This window comes from Solanum stenotomum, chromosome 1 (genome assembly GCF_019186545.1).
Source record: "Solanum stenotomum isolate F172 chromosome 1, ASM1918654v1, whole genome shotgun sequence".
Taxonomy (NCBI): domain Eukaryota; kingdom Viridiplantae; phylum Streptophyta; class Magnoliopsida; order Solanales; family Solanaceae; genus Solanum; species Solanum stenotomum.
This window is the reverse complement of record NC_064282.1, coordinates 93,217,930-93,231,914: the sequence shown is the minus strand read 5'-3', so window position 1 is coordinate 93,231,914 and position 13,985 is coordinate 93,217,930. Positions and strand designations below refer to the sequence as shown.

The 13,985-nt window shown below is 33.3% G+C and overlaps 1 protein-coding gene across 1 annotated transcript in view; it reads right to left on the bottom strand.

Annotated features, from left to right (window-relative positions):
* The window catches only part of LOC125871115 (uncharacterized), a 367,917-nt gene that overhangs the window by 221,054 nt on the left and 132,878 nt on the right, over positions 1-13,985 (bottom strand). The gene's annotated exons all lie outside the window — the stretch shown is intronic.

Genomic DNA, 13,985 nt, shown 5'->3' with positions numbered 1-13,985 from the left:
CCCTCCATTTCATATTAATTGAATTGGTAAGGTGTGAAAAGAAGATTAAGACATAAATTAGACATAATTTTTCATTTTTACCCTTATTAATTATTGTCAAATTTATGATTAAAGTAACTAAATATTAATTAAGTACTAATTTCAATACTAACTAATGAAGGGTAAAATTGAAAGAACAAAAGTGAACAAATAATTAGTGACAAAGGGAATATTGGGTTTTTACGAAATCTATAGACCAATGGGTGAAATGTTTTCTCTATCTATAGATGGGGTGATGTTGAACTTTTGACTTTACTTATCTCGTGGGCAAAACTTTCAGTTATCAATAATTGTGTTGTATTATCAAGTACTTTTTCATTTTTTAATTAAATATCTTTGATTCAAGTTTTCTTGAGTATATAGTAGCTTTTGTTAGGAAGCACTTATCTCAAATATAAAATTTTCATTGTGAATAAAGATTTAATCATATTTTAATATGAGGACTAGACACTCAATAAAAAACTTCAAGGTTAATGAATTTTGTCTTTTGAAGTTGAGGTCAAAAGTTCAACACAATTCATTTTTAAGGTCATTTAATGTAATTTCCTAAGAACAAATGGTAGAAGGTGATTTACACGAAAATAATATTATTTAAATATTATCTCCAGTGTTAATATTTATATGAAAATAATTTTCTTTTTCTTAAAAAATAATGTTTAAGCTATCTTGTGCGTATTTTAACTATTCAAGTGCATATCAACTTTTTAGCATGGGCAATGAGCAATTCAATTCATTAAAATTTTGGCAAATAAAATGAAATTACCTTATCTCTATTGAAATTTAAACTAATATCTAATTAGCGAGTGATATTAATAACAAGGTGATTTACCGCATCCTATTTTTTTCTTCATTAAATAAAGCAGTACGAGAAATGTTCACATCATATATATATACTATATAGTACAATATAGGGAAATAAATTATAAATTCATGTAAACCATGTCTTATTCTTCATCAAGAAAGATGCTAATCCTCACACGTCACAACTACGTATTACTTTTGTATGTATATATATAATATATACAATAATAACAACAATTCTCTCTGTCTTATTAATTCATGTACACCATGTCTTATTCTTATTTTAATAATTAATAAAGAAGTATTTTCTACTATTATTTTAATTACAAAAAGTCATGTTTGGTGAAGTAGTATATTTCGTATAAATTTTGGTTTGAAAAAGACTATCAAAAATTAAGAATTGATCAAATCCTTATAAATAAATAAAACTCAACTCAATTAATTCAAGACATGGAATTTTTTCAACAATTTTGACTTATAATTTTATTTGTTTGTTTGTTTGTTTTTTAACCAAGCTTAGAATTGAACTTGACTTATTCAGCAAAATTAATGAGCTAAGCAGCCCTTTCCGTACTATATTAACCATGATTGGTCAAGTATGTGGAAAATTATCAAAGATAAAGGATTTCATGTTTATAATACATGTTTGATAAATTTCTTAACATAAATACATTTTTTTTATAAAAGTTATCAAATTCAAGTGAATTTGTATCCAGACTTCTAGCTTCACCTTGAATATATCAGACAAACAAGAAGCATTAGTGTCTTTGAGAACAAAAAGGTGTCTCCATCTTTGTTCCTAACACAATAGCAAAAGTTGTGAAATCCTGTAACATCTCCCGTAAGTATAACTTTCATTTCAGGATAAAGTCATCCAAGAGCGGCTCAATAAAATTAATGGCTAAAGTCAAACATTAATAAGAGGCTTTAAATTTATTCTTTAGTAAAAAGAAGGATAACAAAATTTCAAACAAATTATGAAAGTTCATAACTTGATAATAAAAATAAATAAATTCAGAATAAGGTTTCTATGTGTCAAGTTGCTTGCTGCAATGTTTGTAAACATTCAATTCCAAAATTGCGTCAACGGGGCATTAAAAAAATAATTGAAATTCGATATTACACTGAAAAAGAACTATAAAAAATAATAAAGGAATGAGAAAACACACATTTTATAACTATTTGGATTGCAAAATAAAATTGAATGACTTTTTTATATGAAATATTAAAAGTTGAGTGACCATCTAAAATATTAACTCAGATATAATAAAAAATAGTAGGGTGCGGGCTGGGTGGGGGGTTACCTCACATTATTATTAGCAATCATGTTGAACTAAGTACTCTAATGCGAGGATTGAATTTATGCATTCAGTTATGTTTGATGTCATAGTAAATTCTCGATCAACTGTTGCATATATTCTAGTTCATTTTTCATGCCCTGCCAACTCGAAGTAATCCTTTACCTGAACATCAACTTGTTCAACCTTTTCCATAAGTATATCAAAATCAGATTAGTTGTATGCCTTTGTCGTGGCATAAAACACTTTCGAAAGCCTATTGTATGATTTCTTCACATTTTTTTCACAAATGTCATGTACAAGCATAATGTGAGACCCCTTGTATATCCTCAAAACTATCTTTATAAAAACTCTCCTTCCTATCAGACACAACACACATATTTTCTTTTAAACCAGAAGCTTCTCTAAACTGTTCAAAGAACCAAGTCCATGATGCATATGTAACACCTCGGTCTTAGAAAGAGCTAATTTTAGAAAGAACTAATTTGGAAAGAGATAATTTGAGATTTTTGCAAGTTAGACTTCAATTGTGCGTTTTGGGTCAACTTCAAACGATCATAACTTTTGGTACATGATGAGTTAGGTAGGTCATAAGGTGTCAAATGAAAGACCTCTGAGTCATCTTTCCAACGCCACCGAGTTTGCTAAATTCCAAGTGTGGATGAGGGAGATATGTCCATTGAGTTCAGCCTGTCTGATTAAAGAAATTCATCTGAATTAAGGAGGGGTATTTTGATCTTTTCCTTACCCCATTAGCCTTAATCATTTTTTTCCACCCAAATAGGGGTCTAAACCGATTGAGATTAGTTTTCATAATCCCAAACACGCTTAGGGTTTTAGAGAGAAGTTCAAGAGGAGAAAAAAGCTTCAAGCGTTTAAGATTCTTGCAAACTTTGAGGATTTTCACCAAGAATTCGATTCTTTCGAGGTATGTAAGCTTTCATAGTGATGGTTCGTTCACCCTCACGCCAATCATGAGTTTATTGATTAAAATTCTTCCATGAAATTTGTGTATTGAAGTTCTTGATGAGTTTTCTTGAAAGTTTCGTTCTTCAATCTTTATTATTGGAGTTTGATGAGTTCTTGAGGTGAAGATTTGAGTTTGAGGGTTGTTCTTGAGAAGATTTGAATAGTTGTTTGTTTACTTATGTTGGGTATATGAATCTAAGAGAGTTTGAAAGAAATCAATTGATTCTAGGTGAATTAGGGCAAAAAATCGAGAAGAAAAATTCGTCAAAACGTTCTGAAAACGGACTGGGGAGCCATCAGTGTGCTAGAAACCAGCCCCAGTAAGGGGGGTCCTGGCGCGGCGCGCCACCCCTGCGCCACAAAGCATCAGGCCACTTTTCTTCTTCGTTTTCATTTCACACTTGTTTCTTTGAGTCGAGCTTTCATTCCTTTCTTAATCCTAACTATTTAAACTCGTATTAATCATTGAGAGATCTTATATATCTTGAATCATAACTCTTGAATTCACATTTCAAATTCAAAAAAAGATTAAGAGTCAAGTTTGAGAGAACCTTTCGAGTCATTTTGAGAAGTCTTTTACAAACTTTTAAAACTTGTTTTAAGACTTGAGTAGTTGAGTATGAGGATGAAGAGAGTTGAATTCATGGTTTTAAACTGAATATAAGGGAACTAAGTATTCCCAAGAGTAAATGTTTTTACATTTAAAATGAGAGAAAACTTCGATTTCCAAATGAGTTCATGAGGAGTTTTGAGCACTATCTTTTTTAAGAGAACCTTTTGAGTAATAATCTCAAAGTTTGAGGATGAGGAAATGTTTTTAAACTTATGAGCATGAGTTATATTATTTGGAGTAGTATTGAGTATCGATATGTGGACGAGTTCAGATAACTCAAAGTCCTCATAAACCATGTATGCCAACATGGGTAAAAGAGTCATACTTTTTAGATGATTCCTTATTGATTTTAAGCATATGTTAGATGATCCACTAAGTTGAGGATGTCTTATACTCCGGCAAGGTATAAGACAATTCTGGCAGCGTGGGGGAGACGTTGTATCATCACATACTCATAGTGATGGTTGTCGATTAGATAATCTCCCAAATAAGAGTAAAAGAGTTAGTATTGTATTTTTAAATACATTGAGTTATTATCTACTATTTTAATAGCTTTCTTTATAATGTATCTCTATTGTTGCTTTTATATTGAACTGAGTTTGAGTATCCTTGAGTTGAGTTGAGTTGAGTTGAGTTGAGATGATGTGAGTATGTTCTTCCCTTTTTATCAGTTCAAGCTTATGTCTGTGCTTTAGAATTCTCCTTGCATGCTCGTACATTCCATGTACTGACACAATTTGGCCTACATTTTTCATGATGCATATACAAGTAACCAGGGTCATCAACAGGCGCTCCGTTGATACCACTTGTAGTTCCAGAGTTGCTTTGGTGAGCCTCCTTGCTTCCGAAAGATTCCCACATTTACTTTTAGTCGTATTAGGATGTCGTGGGTCTTGTCCCGAATTCCATCATAGTTATTAGAGGCTTCATAGATAGACAACAGTAGTTAAGAAGTCTTTTCATTTCCATTGTTAAAAGTTTAAGACTTGAGTTGCCTCTTTTGGCCAGTTGAATGTTTTCTTTAAAAATATTCTGAGGCATCTATTTTGAGACATTGAGTTAAATCTTTACTTTTGAGGTTCATTTATTGTCGAGTAAGTCTTTCGCTGAGAGTCGAGTCAGGCCAAGGGTTCACTTGGGGTCATCAACGGTTCTCGAGTGCCAGTTACGTCCAGGGTGTAGGCTCGGGGCGTGATAACATCATGCTCTGAATCAACAATATCATACGCTAGTGGCAATATATTTCCCGAATACAAACAATAAAAATTTAACATTTTATAAAAAAACATACAATTATAAAAAAAACTTAATCAAATTTGATCTATTATAAATCAATTATCTGCTCTATCTAGAGTACTGACAGACACGAATGTACTATCATAAGTCCCTCATAGGTGACTACCATCCACTAAAACAATTGGTCTACAAGTTTCAAATCCTTTATATGAATGGAAAGAGGGAAATAAAAAGAAAAAAATTGATTTTCATCGATTTTCTTTATCTTTATATGCGATCCAGGTTAGTTAGTATCTAATATGTTAAGTAACTCGACAATTAATTATAAGAATCAGATGGTGTCTGATGAGTCCACAATTTGGACTCATTTAGGGCTATATTTTGATAGAATTAGTGTCCTCAAATACATATTTTGTCTCAATATCTGATGAAAATCCTTAAGTTTCAGGTATTTAGAGTTTGAGGCAAAGCATGGACACTATTTGGCAAGAAGGAACAAGGCGGCTGAAAAGAAAAAAGAAATGAAGGCATGATGATCGCCTAGCCCAATTGGTGAGTCGCCGATGGTCCTGGAGATCGCATTTTGTTCCAGTGTGCTGAGCCCCGAAGGAAAAGATCAAGTTGGCGATGAAATGGAGTAGTCGGCGCGTCGCCGAACAGTTCCGCGAAGCAGTACCATATCGCCCAACGACTCAAAACGCGAAGAGGATGAAGGCGAAAGTAGGAAGGCGATGAAATCGACCAAAAGATGGATCGCCGAGGTATCAACGATCCCGACTAACTACGCCGAATGGTCCTCCGCAACACAAATTTTCAAACAATATAAACACTTGTTTAAATTTCTAGTAATGATATCATATCACTTCTATTATTCGAACTTTTTACAGTTTTTGGAGAGTTTAAGTTTTAGAGGGTTTTGGAGACTTTGTTCTAAGACCTTGAAGATTCAAAGGGTTTCAACTCCAAGAAATTGGACGTGGGTCTCGAAGATTCTTCACTCTTGACGTGTTTTAAAACTTAATTCTTCATACCCAATTGATGGAAATTGATATTGGTATAAATTTTTATCTCTTTTACATGTTTAACTAAAACCTCAATTCTTGGGGTGTGATTTTGTGAATAAGGGTTAAATTATTTGTTAGGTCTTACTTGTTGATGATTTATTTGTTGTTTAAATGTGATTTCATTTAGTAGTTGTGTATGAACTTAATGAGATTGTAGTTACAAATACGATTTCATCTTAGTGTTTTTGGCTTGCTCGAGAGAGAGGTTGTAAAACTAAGACTACTAAATTGATAGTTGGTGGTATTGGATCGACATGGGTTCATCTCGAGAGAGTGAACCCTAGTCCTTCTCCCACACATTCAGCTCGAGAGAGTGAATGGGCTAAGGTGAAGGCAATGCTTAATACGGCAAATCAGTGTTCGAGAGAAACCGAGTTGATTCGGGGTAAGTTGTTTGAGAGAGAATTTACCCTCACTATAGTCTAGCCTAGTCACAAATGTTCAACAATTTACTATTAAAAGCATGTACCCGATAGTCTAGTTTATCCCGTATTCCTATCACATCCCAAGAATCTCGTCTCCATATCTAGTTTCCTTACATTTTTGCTCTTTTTAGTTGTTAGTTAATCAAACCCCCATTGATAATTGACGCTTACATCACTCCTTAGATTTAATATATTAGTATTCGTTAATATTTATAGCTATGACTAATTAGAACTTGATTTTATTTTTCTACTAATTCTCAAAACCACTCCCTATGGGAATGATCCTAACCCTTGGTTGAGTTATATCACTACACGCGATCGTTTGGCACTTGAACCGAAATAGTATCAGTTTACGTCAAACTTCAAAATGGCGCCACTGCCGAGGAATGGTGTTATTAGAGAATTTGTAGTTAAGTAGGATTTTCGTTCTTGTTAGTTGTAGTTCTACTTACTTAATTTTTAGTTTAGTTTTGTTTGTTTGTGTAAATATTTCAGGAAGCATGAGTGTTAATGATAGCAACGGCAGCCAAGTGGTTCACCAAGACGACATCGAAAATCTCAACGATGTCCAAGAGCCCAACATTAATGAACCCTATCTCATGGAGGTATTGGGGCCATGCTTACCTCTAGCTGAAGGAAATGCAATGTTCCATATAACGAGCACGATGTTGCAATTGTTGCAACTAAATGGACTTTTCAGTGGATTGGCTCATGAGGATCCTCACGAGCATCTTCAAAACTTCATGGATGTGTGCAGACTATTCTCTTTCAAAAACATCTCTCAGGAGTCAGTTCGGTTAAGGTTATTCCCTTTCTCATTGATGGGAGAAGCCTGCAAGTGGCTGGCGGAGTTGCCACGCGAATCCATCACTTCTTGAGAGGAGTTGGTCATAATATTTAATGTGCGATTTTTCCCTCCCTTGATGATGATGACTCTTCGGGACAGTATCCAAAACTTTAAGCGTTTGGAGGGCGAGCCAATTCATGAGACTTGGTTGCGATTCAAGAAGTTGGTGCTCAAATGCCCAACTCATGGCTTGCCTGACAACGTATTGCTGCAATATTTCTATCAGAGCCTAGACTCGGTGAACAAGGGTGTTGCTGACCAACTTTCTCCAGGAGGATTGATGCAACAGCCTTACGTGATAGCAGCTCAGCTATTGGATGCCATGACCACGATAAATCGAGCTTGGTACACCCGTGAAGATCAAGTCTCCCCTCTTACATTCAAATTAACCAAGGAGCAGATGGAAAAAGATTAGGAGAAGGACCAAAACATGGCCAAGATCATGACACAACTTGATATTTTGTCCAAAAATGTCATGGGAGCTGGTGCTCGGGGTGTCAATGTTATGGGTATCGGGTGTGCAAATCCTAAGGAGACAAAGTTTGAAACCTTGTATAATGAGGAGGTAAATTTTCTAGTCAACCAAAGCGGTGGTTATCATTCAAACTACCCAAGGCAGGGTGGTAACCAATGTTGGGCTAGAGAGGATGGTTGGAAGGATCGCGATAGAGAATGGAGGGACCAAAATCCTAACTGGAAGGATTGGGAGAAGGACAGGTATGTGCCTCCATGTGAGCGCCAAAAGCCGAAGGATTCGGAAGGTGGTAGGTGTGAGGATATGCTCTCTCGTATCCTCAACAAAGTTGAAGGGTCAGACAAAATTTTGAAAGAAATGAAAGAAGATGTATCCATCCTTAGCTAGACCGTCACCTCTCATTCAGTGTCGATAAAGCAGTTGGAGACTTAAATGGGTCATATATCGTCTCATCTCAATCCGAGACAGCAGGGGGGTTTGCCTAGTGATACTATGGCTAACCCCAAGAATGAGGTTTGAATGTGGATTGGCGTCATGCCGCGATGTTAACTAAGGCACTGTTTGGGAGGCAACCCAAAACCCCTTATTGCTTTTTATTTGTGTTTTGGGTAAAATAATGGTGTGTTATTTGTACAAGTTGATAGAATTAGTGTCCTCAAATACATATTTTGTCTCAATATCTGATCAAAATTCTTAAGTTTCAGGTATTTAGAGTTTGAGGCAAAGCATGGACATTACTTGGCAAGAAGGAACAAGGCGGCTGAAAAGAACGAAGAAATGAAGGCCTAAAGATCGCCGAGCCCAGTTGGCGAGTCGTCGATGGGATTGGAGATCGCCTTTTGTTCCAGTATGCTGAGCCCTGAAGGAAAATGTCAAGTTGGCGATGAAATAGAGCAATCGGCGCGTCGCCAATCAGTTTCGCGAAGCAGTACCATATCGCCCAATGACTCAAAACGCGAAGAGGATGAAGGAAGGCAATGAAATCGACCAAAAGGCGAATCACCGAGCGTATCAGCTATCCCAACTAACTACGTCGAATGGTCCTCCGCAACACAAATTTTCAAACACTTCTAGTAATGATATCATATCACTTCTATTATTCGAACTTTTTACAGTTTTTGGAGAGTTTAAGTTTTAGAGGGTTTTGGAGACTTTGTTCTAATACCTTGAAGATTCAAAGGGTTTCAACTCCAAGAAATTGGACGTGGGTCTCGAAGATTCTTCACTCTAGACGTGTTTTAAGACTTAATTCTTCATACCCAATTGATGGAAATTGATATTGTATAAATTTTTATCTCTTTTACATGTTTAGCTAAAACCTCAATTCTTGGGGTGTGATTTTGTGAATAAGGGTTAAATTATTTGTTGGGTCTTGCTTGTTGATGATTTATTTGTTGTTTAAATGTGATTTCGTTTAGTAGTTGTGTATGAACTTAATGGGATTGTAGTTGCAAATATGATTTCATTTTATTGTTTTTGGCTTGCTCGAGAAAGAGGTCGTAAAACTAAGACTACTAAATTGATAGTCAATGGTATTGGATCGACTTGGGTTCAGCTCGAGAGAGTGAACCCTAGTCCTTCTCCCACACATTCAGCTCGAGAGAGTGAATGGGCTAAGGCGGAGGTTGTGCTTAATGCGGCAACTCGGTGTTCGAGAGAAATCGAGTTGATTCGGGGTAAGTTATTCGAGAGAGAATTTACCCTCACTATAGTCTAGCCTAGTCACAAATGTTCAACAATTTACTATCAAAAACATGTACCCGATAGTCTAGTTTATCTCGTATTCCTATCACATCCCAAGAATCTCATCTCCATATCTAGTTTCCTTACATTTTTGCTCTTTTTAGTTGTTAGTTAATACAAACCCCCATTGATAATTGACGTTTGCGTCACTCCTTAGATTTAGTATGTTCTTATTCGTTAATATTTATAGCTATGATTAATTAGAACTTGATTTTATTTTTCTACTAATTCTCAAAACCACTTCCTGTGGGAACGGTCTCAACCCTTGGTTGGGTTATATCACTACACGCGATCGTTTGGCACTTGAACCGAAGTAGTGTCAGTTGATTATGTCGAACATCAGTGTCGCCTCTATTGAATTTATAGCCTTTTCCTTAGTTGTTCATGTCACTGCGTAGGATACATCTATTCCATTGTCTAGTCTAACATCACCTTGTATATTCTTTGGCATTAACTTCCTTTTACGATTTACTAGTTTAGGCTTATTATCCCTCCAACAAGACTGTTTGTTGCTTGTTACTGACAATACACATGGTCTTTCAAGGGATATGTATGTTCATTTATGAACTTCTTATTCTAAACATTTTCAATGTATAAAAATTAGATGACTTCATTATTCATCCACAGTTCTTATTAGACACAGAAACAAGTGTATAAATATTCGAACGATTAAGGATACAAATACACATAATATATTACACGATGATCATCAGTAGAACAAATAATTAAGTATGCAAATATAAAAGTATACAAATATACATACATGATTTGACTTGATTTGTTTGTTTTTCACTGGAACCTATCAATGGCATATTGCATTATCACAGCTTTTAAAGTTCCCTTGTGTCACGTCCTGCCACATCACAGTGAAATTTTGTGTCCGAATAGGGGCGAAAGGGTCTAGAGTTGTGGAGAGGTTTCCGGAAGACTCTAGAACCCTTTAGATTATTCAAGAAGGCTAGAGAATTCCCTAGAATTCTCTAGAATAACTTAGAAGGCAAGGGAAGGTCCTATATAGTTTCCAAGAAAGCCTTAGAATTCTCTATAATGTGTAGAGAATTCTAGAAGAGGGACTAGATATTTTCTTGGAAAACTTTAGAATTCCCTAGAATTAGTAGAAGATTCTAGGGAGGGACCAAAGTATAAATAGTTTAGGGACTTGTAAAGTAAATATTAATTACATTTTAGTCCCTAGGAGGTAGTGTAAATAGAGGTGCCCCTCATTTGCAAGGCACCATCCAAGCAAGCAACCAAGAAAGAAAATGTAAAGCATTCTTCCAAGCAATATAAGCCTTCTTCCAAAAATCTCTAAGTCTTCCTTTTCATGTTGTTAGCGATCTTAGCTTCAAATGGCTTACTTGAGCTTACAAGATCGTGAAAGATTCGTGAGTAAGTTGTCAAGTGTCGCACGGAGCTTTAGTAAGACTCTAAGTCCGTGACACTTGTCCTTGTAAACTTCATCTACTATTACTTCATTTTAATTGATGTTTGAAATAATATCAAAATTTATCATATCTCTCACGAATGGCACACTAAGCACTAATGCTTATGTATCAGCTGTATCACCTCCATCTATTCCACATATTTCAACCCCGTCTTCATCTAGATTTCTATCAGTTAATTCACAATCCTTCACAAATAGAGTTACACAAAGGGGATACTTTATCAAATCCTTGTTATCTTTCTTCTATGACATATACACAAATTTCGTTGTGTATTCTCAAAGGGGCATTACTACCTTCTATCTTATATTTAAGCTCATACAATTGTATCTCAAATCAGCACTAATTTGTTTAGCAATTTTCTCCATTAAATCTCTAAATGTTGCATACGTTTTCATCATAATTGCCTCTATTTGTGTAATTAATGTAGAATTTTTTTTCGTTCCATCTTTCAAAATGTATGATCAGAATACTAATGCTCCCCATAACTACATTGTATTCCAACAATCTTTGCCTCCAAGTCATTAATACATACATATTTACATTCACAAACACAATTCGTATTTCCGAAAAGTATACGCAATAATTGAGAAATGTATGTATTTTATTTTCTTGTAGTCAAGTTTAATAATTGTAACCTAGTAATGTCCCTTCGGGGACATCCGATAAAATTGGAACGAATCTAGCATGGCCCCCAATACAACCAAATTAATATTCATGGTAACAAACACACTTTGTATTTTAAAAAAAATTGTATTCCAGAACTATCAAATATATTTATCTTTTTTTTTTCTATTTCAAAAATATATTATAATCAATGTATACTTTGTATAACATTCATTAAATTGTATGCCAAATTATTTCAATAATTACCTGAATGTACCCTAACCACAAATGATCTTGTATTTTAAACAATCAGCTACAAAATACTATTATGAACTACAACTTGGTATTCAATATATTTTGTTCAAAATTCAGTCAAACCTACAATTCTTCAATCACACTAAGAATCACAAACTTATTATTGTATACAAACAAATTGCATTCATACTTATTTTGTATTCAAAAAAGCAAACATACAAAATTTCAAATCCATTCAAAGATTCTGACTATTTTATCACAAAAATAAATTATCTAGGAAAATCAAAATGTATGCATGTTAAAACTTTCAATAGCCATATTTGAAACACTTCCAAACAAATTAATGATTCACCGAGTTAATGAATACTCGATCGATTATGTATTTTACCGATTATCTCAAAGACCAAGTTGAAAATTTCGTGCCAAATATGTATTTCACCGAAATTCTAATCGATTATTTCAAAATCTTCTTCACCATCAACAAAAAACTCAAATAAATAGACTTTTCGACATAGATTGAGTATTATCAATAGAGTGTTAAAAGTTTGATATTGAATTTTGAGGAATAAGGGAGAGAGGCGCCCTATCGATTATTGTTTGGAACGTAATTGATTAAGAATTTCAGTGATATTTACCTTATTTGAAATATTATTTCCCCTGATTTTCTCCAATTTGATATTACCTAATTATATTCTGCCAAATTAAACAATATATTTGTTTTTTTTTTTTACATAAGTCAGCTCTACAACAAACTAAAATATAATTATTTTTAATAAATATTAAAAATATGATTAAAAGATCCGGTTAAATACTAAAGAGTAAATTTTAGGTTTAGCAAACATAAAAATCATAATTGTGTGTCATAGCTATAGTTTGTATAATTGCGCTCCATAACAAACTTTATATTTGTTATGGCTATTAATTTGTATATTTTGGTATACATATACATAAAAAATCTGTATTTGGGTCTATTTGTATATTTTGGAATACAAATGTGTCATGCTTTGTATATTTTGGTATACAAATGGGTCTTGCATTTGTATATTTTTGTTAAAAAATATGTATTTGAGTCTATTTGTATATTTCGGTATACAAATGGGTCATGCATTTATATATTTTGGTATACAAATGGGTCCTGCATTAGTATATTTTGATATACAAATGGGTCCTGCATTTGTATATTTAAGTTAAAAATCTGTATTTGGATCTATTTGTATATTTTGATATACAAATGAGTCATGCATTTGCATATTTCGGTATACAAATGAGTCATGTATTTGTATATTTCGGTATACAAATGGTCATGTATTTGTATATTTCGGTATACAAATGGGTCATGTGGCAAAAAACATGAAATTTTACTGCAAATTACAAATAAAAGAACTATGACTATATCATTCAATTTGAATTAATAATTTGCTATTTCATACAATTTTCCAATACTAAAATACACAAAAAATTTCCCTTAAAAAGACACAAAAGTCCAGAAGCTTCTATTAGGGTCTGTTTGGAAAGTCACTTGGTAATTGGAATTGGTGTAATTACTAGGGTAGTAATTATCAGTCTAGTAATTACCAGCCTAGTAATTACACTGTCTAGTAATTACATTGACCTGTTTGGTTGCCACATTGTAATTACACTATAATTACACTGACCTGTTTTGTTGCCACATTGTAATTACACTGTAATTACACATGTTCTGTTTGGATGCCACAATGCAATTACACATGTTCTGATTGGATGCACAATTGCAATTATAAAATTATAATAAATTTTAAAAATAAAAATTAATTATTTAAAATTTATACTAGACAAATAAGAAACTTTATAAATGACATTAAATTAAATATTTAAGATATATATATATTCTTGTTTGAAAATATATTAATTAATAAACATATTTTCTGTAACTACTATTATGAAAAAATAATTGATTTATATTTTTTCAAATTAATATATTTCAATTGAATTGATCGTAACAACTAAAAGTATGAAGTTTCTACGAATATCGTAAAATGCATGTTTGATAAAAAGAATAATATATAAATAAAATGTCATAAATTATTAAATGTTTGACAAAAATATAATCTATTAAGTCTAATTAAAAAATGATGTGCAATGTAAATTCAATATTACTAAAACAAATGAAACTGAAAATAATAATAAGTTATA